The sequence below is a fragment of the Schistocerca gregaria genome, chromosome 9 (assembly GCF_023897955.1).
Source record: "Schistocerca gregaria isolate iqSchGreg1 chromosome 9, iqSchGreg1.2, whole genome shotgun sequence".
NCBI lineage: Eukaryota > Metazoa > Arthropoda > Insecta > Orthoptera > Acrididae > Schistocerca > Schistocerca gregaria.
The window spans coordinates 81,366,045-81,380,088 of NC_064928.1; the positions used below are offsets into that span (position 1 = coordinate 81,366,045).

The 14,044-nt window shown below is 45.3% G+C and overlaps 1 non-coding gene across 1 annotated transcript; it reads right to left on the bottom strand.

Annotated features, from left to right (window-relative positions):
• Positions 1-2,876: 2,876 nt before the first annotated feature.
• On the bottom strand, positions 2,877-2,951 carry Trnas-cga (transfer RNA serine (anticodon CGA)). The gene has a single exon. It is a non-coding gene; the product is annotated as a tRNA-Ser (tRNA).
• Between the last annotated feature and the right edge of the window lie 11,093 nt (positions 2,952-14,044).

Here is a 14,044-nt window from a genome sequence, read left to right on the forward strand (position 1 = left end):
CTCCGAGGGGTTCTGATAGGTAGTAATGAGATACAGTAATATTTCAAGCTTCACTATATCTGGCCCGAAAGAAGCCTATCTTTGAGAATTTTTTTCTGGGAATGTGTTATAGATAGCAATGTAAAATTTGGTCAAAATTATTTATATTTCCGCAACAAATTGGAATTTTTACGACCGGAAGTGTCAAAACAAAAAAGGCGAAAGTGCCGTCGGAACGAAACAAAATTACGACGTAGGCCTCCACGCGCGGTATGTCACAGGTCAGCAGGCTCGTCTGAAATCAAAATTGAGTTGACGTTAGCGAATCATATACGATTCTCTAGGAGTTGTACCTCGCTTGAGTTATTTGGACCATAGTAAACAAAATGGCGGCCATTTGAAAAAAAAGAGGGTTTTTCTCATCGATTTTTCGAATACGTAGGCCAAGTAAAACTATGGATCGGAATAAAAGTGGTACAAATCCTTGACAATTTAGTTAGCTTCGTCGGAAACAAAGAATCATGTCAATCGGTTCAGTAGGTTTGAACTTACCATACCGCGCGATAAACACGTCATTTCGAGAAAAACGCGATTGACGTTTTGACTACATATAAATGCAATATTATGCAACGTACGTTCAATCCGCTATTCCAGGTCCATGAACTAGTCCTTCCTCTTCCTCATAGGGGGTGTTCTGCTCGACCTGGGCCATCCTGCGCTGCTCCAGAGCCGCTCGTACGGCCGATGACAAGCGGTCTTCGGCTGCTTGAATCCGGTGGTCGTCCGAATGCTTGGCGAACTGCGTCGAATAGAGTCCCACGGTGACGTCCATCTTTGTCATGGTCTTAAGAATTGCTGAATACCCTTCGTTGAAACTGATTACTGCCAGGAAAGTCGCACCAGAATGCAAACGCTTGGGAGCTACCTTCCAAACACACGCGTTCAAACTTTCATTTGAATTTTGTGTGTTTCCTCCCAAGCGCCGGTACAATAACTCGTCCTCCGAAAGAAAAAACTGTTGCGTGACAAAGCCCGATTTGAGGCAGGTGCATTTTTTTGTTTAACCGCGAATAACAAACATTTCCGTTCCGTATTCGGAAGAACCGTTTCAGGGGTGGATTCTAACCATTTTTATGGATCGAAAAACACAATTAAAAAAAAAATCGATTTTTTGAATCAAAAGATAGTACACCTCCCCTTAAGGAAAAGGATATTCGTGCATTGCTTGATTTTCCTTTACTTTTTTACCGTCACACAGTTTATTTGCTCTCCCGGCAAAAATGTTTTTGGTACTTGGATACACATTTATATCAACTCTGAATCACAACTGCAGTTTACGACAGTAATTATTACATTTGGCTAGACTGGTCATACATATTAAAGAAACTGGGGAGTGGCTTTTCTACAGAGAAATTGAAAGAAGAGGAGGAATTTTTTTTTATCGGTGAAGAAAGTACTCATGAATAGTGACGGCAGAGCTGCATAACTTAGCGGCGTTTCCTCGAATTACGTAGAGAAAGTCCGCCGTTCACGACGCAAAGAGGTTAGCAATATCACCAACAGATGGCAGGTGAGGCTCCCTACAACATCTGCCAAACAAGACTGGCCTTCCTTTCCCTTACTTTCTCCATGCCAGCTATTTAATCCCACTGAATATTATTGCTTTACAAAGATTTATCATTCATATTGTACAACCTGACGAATGACTTTCTAAATCTCTCCGAAAAAGTATATGAATCGTTAGAAAAACGTCAAACCTTATTATGCGCCCAGACCCACGGAATTATACAGCGTATCGTGCTGACATCTCTCGGGCGCACGAAAAGTAACAAAAAAAGGCGACGCAGCATCGCACCACCCCTATTGCGGATTGTTACATTGGACTCATAGACATCTTTCTGCAGGACAGGAAACTGTATGTCCGAGACGACAATAAAAACTCCGAAATGAAACTGATCTCCGCAGGAATTCCGCAGGGCTCTGTCATTTCGCCTCTGCTTCTCAACTTATATATAAATGACATCCCAACAGTTCCCCTTGTTATGCGGGCGATACCGCCTTTCTGACAACTGGACGACACTTGGACCAGCTAATCGCTAGGATGCAGCGGCAACTTGCTGTAACAGAACGCTGGGCGATGCAAAATTAGATAACTACCAACCCGACGAAGACGACAGCCGTTATGTTCACCCGGGGGAACCAGATCTGAACGACGGACTCCAAGTAGCTGATCAATTTATCCCATGGTCGCCGGGAGTGAAGTACCTCGGAGACTACCTTGACAAAAAACTGCTCTTTACACAGCATATTGACAAGAAGACGGCAGCCCAGAAGATGGCAAGGTCATTGATTCCGTTCCTGAAGAGTAATGATCTAAACCCTAGGACTAAACTCCAACTGTATAAGGCAACGGTGGAGCCCACAATGTTATATGGCTCCACCTCGTTGGGAACTACGTGCGTCTCCAACTACAACAAACTACAAACGCTGCTATCGATGGATCACTGGAGCTCCAGGGTGCACAAGAAACATCGACATCCGCTAGGAACTCCATGAGACCACTATACAAGAGAAGTTCCATGACAAGGCTCTACGAGTTTTTGACAAGATCGATGCCCTTAGGGACGAAGTTCGACAATTAGAATCGGTAGGAACGGTAAACACTGCAAGATGGCACATGTATAGTGTCCAGAAGTCAATTACGTTTCACCCCCCATACGCAATCTGCAATAACACGAGGAAGCAGTCACACATAACAGCCTAGACACATCTCACCCTCCACAGCAGATAGACATCACCCAAGCCTCTGAATGTGCAATAAGTAAAGCGTTAGAATGAAATTTTCACTCTACAGCGGAGTGTGCGCTGATGTGAAACTTCCTGGCAGATTAAAAGTGTGTGCCGGACCGAGACTCGAACTCGGGACCTTTGCCTTTCGCAGGCAAGTGCTCTACCGACTGAGCTATCCAGGCACGATTCACGCCCCGTCCTCACAGCTTTACTTCTGCCAATACCTCGTCTCCTACCTTCCAAACTTCACAGAAGCTCTCCTGCAAACCTTGCAGAACCAGCACTCCTGGAAGAAAGGATATAGCGGAGACATGGCTTAATCAAAGCCTGGGGGATGTTTCTAGAATGAAATTTTCACTCTACAGCGGAGTGTGCGCTGATATGAAACTTCCTGGCAGATTAAAACTGTGTGCCGGACCGAGACTCGAACTCGGGACCTTTGCCTTTCGCGGCCAAGTGCTCTACCAACTGAGCTACCCAAGCACGACTCACGCCCGGTACTCACAGCTTTACTTCTGCCAGTACCTCGTCTCCTACCTTCCAAACTTTACAGAAGCTCTCCTGCGAACCTTGCAGAACTAGCACTCCTGGAAGAAAGGAGGGAAGGTTTTGCAGGAGAGCTGTAAAGTTTGGAAGGTAGGAGACGAGGTACTGGCAGAAGTAAAGCTGTGAGGACAGGGCGTGAGTCGTGCTTGGGTAGCTAAGTCGGTAGAGCACTTGCCCGCGAAAGGCAAAGGTCCCGAGTTCGAGTCTCGGTCCGGCACATAGTTTTAATCTGCCTGGAAGTTTCAAGTAAAGTGTTTTCCTTTTACCGTTACATACCATCCTAGAAGAATAAATCATCAAGGATGATTTCTTCACACTACACAAAAAAAAATCTCGAAATAATTATCTAGCTGGGACGCAAATCCGTAGATGATGTACAGATACAGAGAGACAAAAGTAAAACAGGGTGTCATTCAAGAGAAAGAGCGTCACAATTGATCGTTGGTCCGCCTTGTGCCTTGTTCCAGCAACTGTTCGGCTTGGCATTGATTGGTAGAGATGTTAGACGCCCTCCTGGGAAATATCGAGCAAATTCTTTTCCATCGGCGCGTTAGACAGTCAAAATACTGAGCTGGTTGCAAGGCATAACGCTCCAAACCTTCTCATTGGGGAAATATCTGACGACTTTTATGGCAAAGTTAGGCTTTCACAACCACAAAGACATGAATTTGAAACTCTCGCCATGTGCAGAAGGTCTTCATCTTGGTGAAAAGTAAGCCCAAGATGGCTCGCCATGAAGCGTGTCCTGTCACTGAAGACAATTCTACTCCAAGCCCCAATGATAGCGAAGACGCCCTGGACAGCGGTAGGATACCAGTGTGACTGCCATGCACGATACGGCCTGACAGCGAGAAGCGATGCTCTAGGCTGTCATTTCATTTCATACAGGGTGCCGCACGAAATGTGTCACCACTTTGTTTTTGAATATAAGCTTTGTCAATGCAATCTGAAAGGAACATATGCTACAATGAAGAGCCGTCCATGGAGATTTGTTCTAACTCAACACATGCTCAATATGTCCACCATTTCGTTTCCTAACTTCCTTCAAACGAACGTTAAAGTTAGTGATTACCCTATGGCACATGTCTTCCGTAATTTCAAGCTTCAATAATAAATCTTCTGAGCTCCATTAAATCACGTGGACGTACCCCCAAAGAAAAAAGTCACATTGATTGAGGTCTGGACTATTGGGGGCCAATTTTGTCCGTCACTGAAGCGACCTGGAAACCTGAGTGAATTGATTCGATTGTCGAAATTTTCGTGTAAAAACTACAACAGTGTGTGCAGTATGTGGTCTTGCTCCATCTTCCATAAACCACTGCGTGTTGAAGGGCAAGGCAGTAGCAAGAAGCTGTGGAATGAAGCTATTGCGAAGCATGCTCAAATAACGCTCGCTGTTCACAGTTTCTTCAAAGAAAAAGGGTCCAATAAGTCCGTGACTGGAAATTGCTGCCCACGCTGTAATCCTCGGAGCATAATGTTGTCGTTCATGAAGCATTTGTGGGTTTTCAGTGGTCCAAAAGCGTACATTTTGTTTGTTAACCACACCGTCTAAATGAAAATGCGCCTCGTCTGAAAACCAAACGTTGTTGGTAGTTTCTTCCCTATCCTCCGCCCACTGAACTCACAGTAGTCTCTGCTGCTTGTGTTCTTCAGTGAGCTTCTGTGCACAGGTCATCTTGTATGGGTACATATGGAGGTCACTTTTAAGAATGCGTTGAACGGAGCGTCTGGATATTCCCAGTTGCACTGCTGCTTATCTACACGACTTCCCAGGACTTCTCTGTACAGCAACTCGTACCGCTTCAATATTCTCCGGCGAACAAACAGGCTCAGGCAGAGGTCGCTTCGCTTCCAATACTGTTCCTTCCTGTACAAATTTATCGTTCATCCTGTGGATGGTTTTCTTGCAAGGGACCCATCGTGTGTTAAACCGTTGTCAAAAACGCCTCTGAGTCACAACAAGGCTTCTCGTTTCATGAAACAGAAACACAATTGCCGATCGTTGCTGTGTTGTCAGTCTTCCACTGTCAGCCATTGCTGCATACTAGTCTCCTAGCGGCAGTATCGTGAATTACGCGTCATTTGGTAACTCATTTGTTTTTCCAAGCTCTGCAGGTACTGCTGTGGAGATCCCAGCGGGATATTTAATGTGCGCCGTAAATTGTGAAAGAAACAATTGGTAACACATTTCGAGCGCCACCCTGTAGCAGGACCCCTTAGGTTGTCTTACAGCACAGCGATTCGTCGACGACATTCAACTTGCCATCTCCTTGGTTTCATGGAAAGCCATCCTGGGCTTACATTTCAGCAAGATAGTGACCGCCCACACATTGGAAGTATTTCAACTGCTCGTCTTCGTACTTGACAAACGTAACTCGGTCAGCAAGATCACCAGGTCTCTCCCCAATTGAGAACGTTTGGAGCATTATGGGTAGTGTCCTCCAGCCAGCTCAGAATGTTGACGATGTAACTTGACAGGTGGAGAGAATTTGGGCAATGTCCCTCAGGAGGAGATCAATTAATGCCAAGCGGAATGACTGTTTGGAAAGGCACCAGCGTTATTTACTTGCCCAATTTGTGAAGCTGTTTCTCTTGAATAAATCATCCAACTCTTCTGAAATAATCATTTATTTGTTTGTACATGTACATCACATTTACCGATTTCTGTCCCATTCGGATACATGGTGTGTCGTCTTTTTCTTTGTCTTGAGTGTATTACACGGCGCCGGCCGGGGAGGGCGTGCGGTTCTAGGCGGTACAGTCTGGAACCGCACGACCGCTACGGTCGCAGGTTCGAATCCTACCTCGGGCATGGGTGTTGTGTGATGTCCTTAGGTTAGTTAGGTTTAAGTAGTTCTAAGTTGTATGGGACTGATGACCTCAGATGTTAAGTCCCATAGTGCTCACAGCCATTTGAACCGTTTTGTATTACGCGTATTCCCAAGAGATGGGGTGAGAATGGCTTCTCTGCGTCTCAAAACTATTCACGCACCTTGACATGTTTCACTTTAACAAAGCTGTCCCTTAACGGAAAGTAGGAATCTGTGACAGAAAGTTCTCAAGGCTCAATCAGGATTAAACTCCTGGCCTTTAGACAATGTAGCATTTAGTCAGCCGATTATCGTAAGATGCGTAAATAAGAACATTTCAGTTTTTTTTTTTTTAATTTTGATGTTAACTGGCCTAGTCTTTGACGTGCTTGCTATCTTTGTTCTGCTATTAAATTTAAGAAAGTTTTACAGAGCACGAAATCTTAAAATTTGCCGTAACTGCAGTCGATGCTTCTGCAGAAAGCCTCTCTCTTCTTCACCATGACAGACTATATCTCGTATCGGCTTTCTCAAGTACTGATTGGAGTCGTGTGCCTTTAGTTACTATCAGTTGCAGTCATTTGCTTTATAACATATTTTAGTGTCGTCCACAGTGGCCATTACGTGGAGATGACACACGCTTCCTGAATTTATACCAGAAACTAAGAAGGTGTTAAAGTGCACGGAGATGGTTCAACAAGAAATCTACACACCTTGTGAAACCATGGAAAGTACATCATATCATTTTGCTGTTTAAGAGTGCACCAGTCTCATAGACGTTATATTCGTGTCGACAGAATCAGCAACAGCGCTGGAATTTAATTAATGGCTCTAAGCTCTATGGGAATTAACATGTCATCAATCCCCTAGATTTAGAAGTACTTAAACCTAACTAACTTAGGGACGTCACACACATCCATGCCCGAGGCAGGATTCGAACCTGCGACCGTAACAGTAGCGCAGTTCCGAACTGAACTGCCTAGAACCGCATCCTTTCAGATGCACGTTTCCAATTACGAGACATATCTCGAACACTCTGGATCATCTTCAGGTCCAAGTAGCTGTGCCGGTAACCCCTCTTCTCTGTTCAGATCCTTATATCAGAGTATTGTATTAATGTATAAAGTTAGTCCATGTAATTAAAAAGTGTACAACTGAGACTGGAAAACTAATCAGACAAGATAGTAAAGAGTTTAGTTGACAGTTACGTTGACATTTCTGTGGATCGAAAATAGTGTAGCTAATGGCACTCATTTTAATGTAATTTCAAAGTTTGCAACAGGAAAAGATAGACGAAAGGTGTTCTAAGCTACATGTTAGTCACCTGTCACTAAGTCGGTTTTTGATTGTTTGCACTGCTTCATTGATAATCGTTTACGCTGTGTTACTTATAAAGATGTGTTTTACTTATGTGTTTGCTTTCGCAGAAACTGTTCACAAAACAGTTAACATTTTGCTTCGGTTACTTAATGAAAAAGTTGCTTCCGAAAAAAAGATACTTTTGTGAGTTCGTGTGGTTGGGGGAGGCTTGACAAAAGACGGCACCGGCTGCCGAACAACCTAGCAAGCTTCAAGCTCCCATCCCCAGCGAAAGTGCGGAAGAAATACAGGACATATAGTTTTAAACTTAGCATCAAAGTTGAGGAACACGAAGAAGACGAAGAAATTCTCCATCTTTCGAACCAACATAACGTATGAAGGATGAAGCACATGGGGACTTAATAAGCACCGCAAGTAAAGGGAATTCCTGATCATAGGTAGCCTTAATTTGGGGAAGACATTTCTGATAATTTACGTCTGGAGCACAGAATTTTTCGGAAGTGAATAGCGATAAATAATAAAATAGGGAAGGAATAAAGTGGAAGATCTGACATGTGCTGCTACAGAAGAATATTACAGAAGAAAATTAAGAGGACTCAATGATGTCCTCCGTAGAAGCGGTTAGGATGGGGTATGCTCTGTGCAAAACCGTAGTCGACAGGACAAAATAAGAAAGGTATTACGGCACCAGGGTATGGTATTAGGGCCTTGGTTCCAAACTTTGAGACCATTACCCCTGAGTGCAATCATACACTCCTGGAAATTGAAATAAGAACACCGTGAATTCTTTGTCCCAGGAAGGGGAAACTTTATTGACACATTACTGGGGTCAGATACATCACATGATCACACTGACAGAACCACAGGCACATAGACACAGGCAACAGAGCATGCACAATGTCGGCACTAGTACAGTGTATATCCACCTTTCGCAGCAATGCAGGCTGCTATTCTCACATGGAGACGATCGTAGAGATGCTGGATGTAGTCCTGTGGAACGGCTTGCCATGCCATTTCCACCTGGCGCCTCAGTTGGACCAGCATTCGTGCTGGACATGCAGACCGCGTGAGACGACGCTTCATCCAGTCCCAAACATGCTCAATGGGGGACAGATCCGGAGATCTTGCTGGCCAGGATAGTTGACTTACACCTTCTAGAGCACGTTGGGTGGCACGGGATACATGCGGACGTGCATTGTCCTGTTGGAACAGCAAGTTCCCTTGCCGGTCTAGGAATGGTAGAACGATGGCTTCGATGACGGTTTGGATGTACCGTGCACTATTCAGTGTCCCCTCGACGATCACCAGAGGTGTACGGCCAGTGTAGGAGATCGCTCCCCACACCATGATGCTGGGTGTTGGCCCTGTGTGCCTCGGTCGTATGCAGTCCTGATTGTGGCGCCCACCTGCACGGCGCCAAACACGCATACGACCATCATTGGCACCAAGGCAGAAGCGACTCTCATCGCTGAAGACTACACGTCTCCATTCGTCCCTCCATTCACGCCTGTCGCGACACCACTGGAGGCGGGCTGCACGATGTTGGGGCGTCAGCGGAAGACGGCGTAACGGTGTGCGGGACCGTAGCCCAAATTCATGGAGACGGTTGCGAATGGTCCTCGCCGATACCCCAGGAGCAACAGTGTCCCTAATTTGCTGGTGCGGTCCCCTACGGCACTGTGTAGGATCCTACGGTCTTGGCGTGCATCCGTGCGTCGCTGCGGTCCGGTCCCAGGTCGACGGGCACGTGCACCTTCCGCGACAACATCGATGTACTGTGGAGACCTCACGCCCCACGTGTTGAGCAATTCGGCGGTACGTCCACCCGGCCTCCCGCATGCCCACTATACGCCCTCGCTCAAAGTCCGTCAACTGCACATACGGTTCACGTCCACGCTGACGCGGCATGCTACCAGTGTTAAAGACTGCGATGGAGCTCCGTATGCCACGGCAAACTGGCTGACACTGACGGCGGCGGTGCGCAAACGCTGCGCAGCTAGCGCCATTCGACGGCCATCACCGCGGTTCCTGGTGTGTCCGCTGTGCCGTGCGTGTGAACACTGCTCTCGCAGTGTCCGGAGCTAGTATGGTGGGTCTGACACACCGTTGTCAATGTGTACTTTTTTCCATTTCCAGGAGTGTATTTTTAGTTAGTATCCCCGCCCCACCCCTAACTGAATCTTAGAACAATTTTATTTTTAAAATGAAAGATAAAAAATACAAGGAGAGTTGAATAAACGGGTTGGTTTTATTCGGGATACCACTACGTCACACTGTTTACGATTCATTTGACTACAAATTCCTATTTTTCAACGTAACATCTGGCCTTACACCACCTTACTCGGAGGTACTGTATGCCCGCATGTTACCGTACCGTACACTACATGCAGATAAGCTTCACACACACCCCACACAGTGAGATGATCTATATCCGATCTCCCACTAATATATAACGATCCTGAATGTTCCAGGAATGCAGCGGCTGCAGCAAACTCGTATACATCGCCATCGCCTGCCACGGTAATGGTGCATGATACCCAAACTAACAAACCCAACCTTGCGTGAACTATCGCAGCTAGTAGGTCACTACTGCTCTTACTACCCATCCCACTGTCGCAGAGGTTTTTTCCCCACGGTACGAGCCATGGCACTTTTTTCCCTCTGCTCTTCAAATCGCTACCCTCGCTCGCGTTTCGTCCACTATCACCTGATGGACCGTGTTAATTCGTAGTCTTACCCAGACGCACGGACAACATCACAGCCCAGCATCCTGTGAACCACCTGTTAAATAACTAACATGTTGACGGAGGTGACTGTAGAACTTTTGGTTTGATCACCACATTGGTGTGGGTGTGGAGGGGACTCCATCTCCATGTGGTCGTTGTGAGAGCCAGCGTCTTGCTGTATCAGTAGCTCCCCATACTGCTTCTCCCGCAGTGCAACCTGTATTGTGCCCCACAGATGGCAGTCTGAAGGTGCGCGATCCGCCTTGTAGGGTGGATGAGGAAGAAGTCTAGTGAAGCCCCGTGAGCTTGCCTCAGATGTGAAGACTTGTCAGACCTTGAGCTATCATAAGGACGTTCGTTTGCATTTTTGAGGCCACGAACACGCTGAAGTCGTTTCTTCAGTTTCCTGAGGGTAACACAACACACTTCAGAGCACCTGGTTGTGCCATGAGCGAGGACATGAGAAAAGTACAACGAATTCAAGAGTCCCAGAAGACATTGTTGCTCTTCGTCGTCTTCTATTAGGCGGCAAGGAGCCCAACGTGTTTTGAGAACCCCAATTGGTGGATGGGTGTGACAGAGTTATCAAAAGAGACGTCCAGTTGTGCAGCGAGGTTTCTGATTGTGATTGGCAGATCATCTCGAATGGGAGTGTCCGCACGTTCCAACGCTGCAGGTGTCACAGCTGTGTGCAGCTGACCAGTACGTTCGAGATGAGACAGGTTTGCGCGACCTTGTTGCGATGATGACAGCCTCCTCGCCCAATGACTCACCGAGCTTTTGTTCGGTGCCAGGTCCCTGTAGACATGGTGGAATGCTCTGATTTTCCGCCAAAAGGACAGCTAACTGCCTGGAACACACTTCCGTTATATGTCATTTCGAAGGCTACCAATCGGAACGTTATGAAACTACATGAGTTGAAACGGGAATCTGAAGAAAGCTCACAACAAATTCTCCATTTTTTTCACTCTAAATTAGACGAGAAAAATGTTTGTTACATTGCTTATTGAATGTCCCTCGTATTTAGAGATTGTACGTGTTCCGTTAACCACGTTTTAGTGTGTCGAAGAGACAATTGGTCCTTATTTCTAACAAAGCTTTTCTAAACAAAGACATAGCAATTCTCAGTGCATTGCAAGTGCTACCTACAGTTCCTTCTCAGAAAAACAGGCTAACTATCCACATTGATGGTAGACACTTGCTACAAAACATGCTTCCTCTGCAACACTCCTCCACCTACTGACATTTGCTTCACCCACACCCTGCACCCAAATTAAAAATCAACGAAATTAAAATGTGTCCCCAAATTTACTGTCTGTAAATAACTTGACTGCTGGGCTGTTTACTGGAAGACCTCAGAATGCCAATATTTTGTGTCTGACCACTGCCACTAATAATTATTATACTAATAATTATAATAATAATTATTATTATTATAACTGATTAAGATAGGTATAAAACAGCCAACCAACTGAAACTAAATTCTACTCTTACCAAGTTATGACACAACTACGGGTGCCTTCATCACAAAATTCGCAATTACCAAAACAAAATATACGCTGAAGAACCAAAGAAACTGGTACACCTGCCTAATATGGTGTAGGGCCCCCATAAGCACGCAAAAGTGCGGCTACACGCCTTGGCATGGATTCAAGTAATGTCTGAAGTAATTACTTTTGAATACATTCTGGTAGTGAACAGTGATCAATGTGTTACAAATATTTACTATCAAAAACAGTCTTGATCACTATTTATTACGGTATTTTTTGACCGGTTTCCACCACTATTACTTCACCGTAATAAATCAGTTGTGATCAAGACTATTTTTGGTGGTAAAAATGTCTGAAGTGCTGGAGGGAACTGACACCATGAATCCTGCAGGTCTGTCCATAAATCCGTAAGAGTACGAGGGGGTGAAGATCTCTTCTAAACAGCACGTTGCAAGGCATCCCAGATATGCTCAACAATGTTCGTGTCTGGGGAGTTTGGTGGCCAGCGGAAGTGTTTAAACTCAAGAGAGTTCGTGGAGCCAGTCTGTACCAATTCTGGACGTGTGGCGTGTCGCATTGTCCTGCTGGAATTGCCCAAGTGCGTCGGAATGCACAACGGACTTGAGTAGCTGCAGATGATCAGACAGCATGCTTACGTACGTGTCACCAGTCAGAGCCGTATCTAGACGTATCAGGCAGGGGTCCCATATCACTCCAACTGCACACGCCCCAAAGAATTAGAGAGCCTCCTCGAGCTTGTACAATTCCCTGCTGACATGCAGGGCCCATGGAGTCATAAGGTTGTGTCCATACCCGAACACGTCCATCCGCTCGATAGAATTTGAAACGAGACTCGTCCGATCAGGCAAAATGTTTCCAATCATCAAACCACTGTCGGTGTTAAAGCGCCCAGGCGAGTAAAGCTCTGTGTCGTGCTGTCATCAAGGGTATGCGAGAGGGCCTTCGGCTCCGAAAGCCGCCCATATCGATGTTTCTTTGGATGCTTCGCACGCTGACAATTGACGGTCTAGCACTGAAATCTGCAGGAGTTTAAGGAAGGGTTGCACTTCTGTCACACTGAACGATTCTCTTCAGTCATAGATAGTCCCGTTCTTGCAGGATCTTCTTCCGGCCGCTGCGATGTCGGAGATTTGATGTTTTATCGGATTCCTGATATTCACGATGTACTCGTGAAATGATCGTACGGGAAAATCCCCTACTTTATCGCTACTTTGGTGACGCTGTGTCTCATCGCTCGTGCGCCGACCATAACACCACGTTCAAACTCACTTAAATCTTGATAACCTGCCGTTATAGCAGCAGTAACCGATCCAACAACTGCTCCAGACACTTGTCTTACATAAGCATTGTCGACCGCTATGGCGTATTCTGCCTGTTTACGTACCTCGGTATTTTAATACGCATGCCTTTCTTTGGCGCTTCAGTGTGTAAAACATTAACACAGAGAGAAACTAAGGAATGGACAGTTTTTAATTGGAACTGATTTAAAAGACTGTTCTCACATGTAGTAATGGGCGAACACATGTAAGAGCAGTAACGCTCTCGTCGTGTAAAATACTTCATTAAGAAGTTGATATAGAAACCATGTAAAATAAGACATTGCAGCTGACATAAAGCTGGTAAGGGCCAGTAAAATTGTAGCTACACGGATAAGAAGGGGTTGAAGTTGCCACAGCGTGATCTTGTAACAGTCGAAGATACCAGCTGCATAATTTATGAAACAGATTTTAAGTAGCTGTGTTCAACTCAGATATCAATAGCATGCAAAACTAAAAATTATATAGGATAATGAAACAGCAAATATTAGATACATCCTCGTACGAAACGATGAAAAGAGGGAGGAAAATGATATTTTACGGTCTATTCTGGGGAAAAAGTATTTCTTAAGTGACGGCTTTATACCACTGAAAATATTAGTTCAGATGGTTCTGAGCACTATGGGACTTAACATCTGAGGTCATCAGTCCCCTAGAACTTAGAACTACTTAAACCTAACTAACCTAAGGACATCACACACATCCATTCCCGAGGCAGTATTCGAACCTGCGACCGTAGCGGTCGTGCGGTTCCAGACTGTAGCGCCTAGAACCGCACGCCCTCCCCGGCCGGTGAAAATATTAGTAAATAACTGCAAGTGTTCATTAAGAATGCAACCGTCATTCAGAGAAATGTGTTTGAAAATGTTTTTCTTCACGTATGTTAAATCTGAAGCCTTTCCGCTTTTTTGTGCAGCGTACTGACGTCACGAATTTCTTTAAGCTTATCGCATACAATTAATAAATGATGGGCATAGGACGAGTTATGTATGTTTGTAGCTTTTTTCCCTATACTCCTAGTTTTTATATCTAACATAATTTCC